The sequence below is a fragment of the Euphorbia lathyris genome, chromosome 1 (genome assembly GCF_963576675.1).
Source record: "Euphorbia lathyris chromosome 1, ddEupLath1.1, whole genome shotgun sequence".
Classification (NCBI taxonomy): domain Eukaryota; kingdom Viridiplantae; phylum Streptophyta; class Magnoliopsida; order Malpighiales; family Euphorbiaceae; genus Euphorbia; species Euphorbia lathyris.
Window position 1 is genome coordinate 16,049,525 of NC_088910.1, and position 3,725 is coordinate 16,053,249.

The window sequence follows — 3,725 nt, forward strand, 5'->3', positions numbered from 1 at the left end:
ATACCTTTCTCGGCCTTTTGGCTAAGATCAAGTGTAGTATCTGTTCTTATCGGTTTAATATCTGATATGTGGACCAATGGTTCACACGATATTAAATTAATTTTTTTAGGGGGAAGGCCTGTATCAATGGCTTGCCATTGGGGTCTTCAAGAGTCGCCATTGTGTTGCACTATAGCATTGGCCTGGCTCACCCCTCCAATTCCAGTTTTATTGTTAGAGTTTCCGATTTATAATTTGTTGACTTTATTGTGTTGCACTATAGCATTGGCGTGGCTCACCCCTCCAATTCTAGTTTTATTGTTAGAGTTTCTGATTTATAATTTGTTGACTTTATTGTGTTGCACTATAGCATTGGCCTGGCTCACCCCTCCAATTCCAGTTTTATTGTTAGAGTTTCCGATTTATAATTTGTTGACTTTTATTTGAAATAGCAAAGTATTTATTGCTATGTATCTCTCTTTTGATTGGTACCTCTCTTTGATAGGTTGGGATGAAATGTTGTCGTCAATTGGTCGATGCGATATGGATGTCTATACCAAGTTAAATTCATCTTTTGTAGTATGCCTTGTGATTATGTAACTAGAGGAGTTATAGTTTCATTTTATAATGCTTTTGAAACTGAGGCACTTCAAAGTTAAAATCATGGTCTTGCTAACTTTTCTTTTTGTTGTTGTTTCAATAGAATCAAAAATTAAAGTTAATTCAATGCTTCAGGCTTGTTTCACTGGTTGTTACATGTTTTTAATATTTATGGGTCTATGTATGGTTGGTGAAGCTGAAGAATGATGGAACTTGCAATGTGCATTTCATAAATTTCAGACTTGGATACTGAACTTTCTGTTTTGTTGAGTGATCTTTCTGCATTTCATAAATGATTGCTGGAGATGTGACCCAAAAGGCAAAGATTAGCAGATTGTGCAATTGGCTTCCCATTGCCTTTGTTGTGACATAACTGAGCCAACATGTCTTGGCCACGGCTCGATTCGTGTAGCTTTTCGAGCTTAGCCTGCTGAGCATGATGGTTCAACTGCTGTCCATTGCCTTTATTGTGACATAGCTGAGCTAACATGTTTTGGCCATGGCTTGATTCGTAGTGCTTTTCGATCTTAGCCTGCTCAGCCTGGTGGTTCTGTTCCTGTCCATTGGTTTGGTTGTGACATAGCTGAGCTAACATGTTTTGGCCATGGCTGTTTTTGTGCTCATCATATTCATGGATAGTGTGGGTTTGAACATGTTCTTCCTGATGTTGCTGGTGTTTTTGAATGCATTGAAGAGTGGCCATGGTGATATGATATTTGGGGCAAAAGGGTATATAAAACGAGTTATGTATTCTGTTGAAATCCATGAGGAAGACGCATGTTTATATAGGAAGAAATGGGGTAAAATTAGGCGAATTACTGAACTGAATCGACTCAATTCAGTTCTTTTAGCATACTGGGTTGGAATCGATCATTGGTTTAGCACAGTTTATCCGGTTTCGATCACTGCTCAAGTTTATTCTTCTCTACAAGCTTTGAAGGTATAGTCCTTTTGGTTATTTTCTAGTATACCAAAGAGCATGTTATTTTGGTTTCGGTTTCTTTACCTTTTTTCTAAAGTTAATTCAGTGATTCCGGCTTGTTGGACTGATAGATGTACAGTTTTATATTTGTGCATAGTGCAAATATGTAACTGGTGGAGTTTAAGAATTTTGAACTTGCAAGGTATGGTAAATTTTGAAATGGAACACACTTCATAAGTAATTTGCTCCTCAATCAAGTGTCTATAAATTCTGCTGTGCTTCATGGTCTCAATTTTCCTATAATACCAGAATTTTGGATCCATGGAATATTAATTATCTTGGAGTCTTTTAAAGAATGTGATAATGGAATAAGAGGGTAAATTGGGAACCGAATGACATATGAGGTTTATCGGCTTAGTTGGAGTTTGTTGAGAGAGAAGGAGAGAGCACTATAGGTTATATATATGTGTGAGACTTTAGATTGTGAAAGACATCTTTTGGGAATTCAGTTAGTATTCGGCTTTATGCTTGAGCAATGGAGTTTCTTTGCCATCTCTCTATTGATTCTCTTTAGTAGTGTTTCTGCATCTTGTATCTGTGTCATTTCTGTGTCTGCTTTTGTTTGAAGGTTATTATACGAAGGTTGTGTTTTAGAAATAATGTTCCGGTCTCGGTTTCTGTATCCATTTCCGTTTTCGCGCGCTCTCAACATAGCTGAGAAGTGGTTGAAAAGAAAAGATCACATATTTTGTGTTACTTGGAGTCTGTGCTAACAGAAGATTTAGTCCTGTCAGTTACATCATTCTAAATTTTTCCTTGGAAGTTGTATATTTGATTGTCTCAGTTATTAAGATATGGAATTAGATTTTTCTTCTAATGCAATTGAGGCATATAATTTTCCATCTGATGAAAGAGTTTTTCTGAAGCAATCTTGGATTATAATACTGAGGTATGAAGTCTTTGTTGTGTTAATAATTGGCAGGCCTAGTTAATTATTGTGCAACTGTTATCTGCATCTGGACAATTTGTAATCCGTTCTCTTACATTCTTGAATGTATGTTTGTTCATATTTTGATCGGGTTAAAGGCACATTGCTGACTGAATTTTATGGTTGTTCAAAGATGGTAACAAAATTTCAATTTGTGTCAATAAAATTATTCAACTTTGAATTCTATATCAATTAAGTCAATAGCCACTTTAAAAGCAAAAAGACACTGAAAAACATGAGGTTGTTATATTAGTAGTAATAGTTAACTTTCACAGCTCACCAAAATGATATGTGGCTTCCACCTAGATGATCGAAATGACACATGTTAGCTAGGTGGTAGTCATGCGTCGTTTCGCTCAGCGGTAAAAGTTGACTGTTGCTGACATGAAAGCCACGCCATATTAGTTGAATGATTTTATGTGACAAATTGAAGTTGAATGAACATTAGTTTAACACAACTTAACCAATAATGCATTTAACCCTATTTTGGTCTAGTTTCTTATTGCTTATGCTTATATTTGGTTTTCACATAGTTTATTATTGTAAAATACATCAATGACCCTCAACTTTAGTGTTATTAATATGATGCTCCTGAATTTCAAAATTAGAAATCACTCCTGAGTAGTACAATGGAATAACTTTCAAATACCATAAGAAAAAAATTTACAATGTCTCTTAAGAAAAAAAGAAGTTACTAAGCTAATACCTAAAATTGTAATCTTGAGAAAAAAAAGAAGAAGTTACCAAGTGTCTTTTTAATCCAATATAAAAGTATATTTGATTAGAATTGAGAAACAATTTGGAGGAAGGTAAGCTAATATCTATAATACTAATAAACAAATTTCTGATACCCTAGATGTAAAAAGAAGATAGTTTTGGATAAGAATGGTTAAAAATTAATAACTAAATAAATAAATTTGAAGTGTTTAAAATAAATATAAAAATACGGTAGAGCCGTTAACATTTCCCGTTAGGGGTGAGCAAAACCGTACCAAAAATCGAATCGAAAAAACCGAATCAAATCGAACCAAAATGTAATTCGGTTTGATTTGGTTCTGATTTCTCAGCATTTTTGGTGTTTTTTGTCGGTTTGTTTTGAGTATAAATCGAAAAAAAACCAAAAACCGAATTACTCTATTTTATTTTAGGGTTTTTAGTAGTGTGCCAAGCCCAAAAATCTAAAATTGAAGTTTAACACTAAGCCCACCCATGTAATTGCATGTACAGAATTAAAAA

General features: G+C 34.4%; 1 non-coding gene across 1 annotated transcript; it reads left to right on the forward strand.

The window, feature by feature from the left end:
- On the forward strand, positions 1 to 196 carry LOC136215817 (U2 spliceosomal RNA). Its single transcript, XR_010682823.1, has one exon. It is a non-coding gene; the product is annotated as a U2 spliceosomal RNA (small nuclear RNA).
- The last annotated feature ends 3,529 nt before the right edge of the window (positions 197 to 3,725 follow it).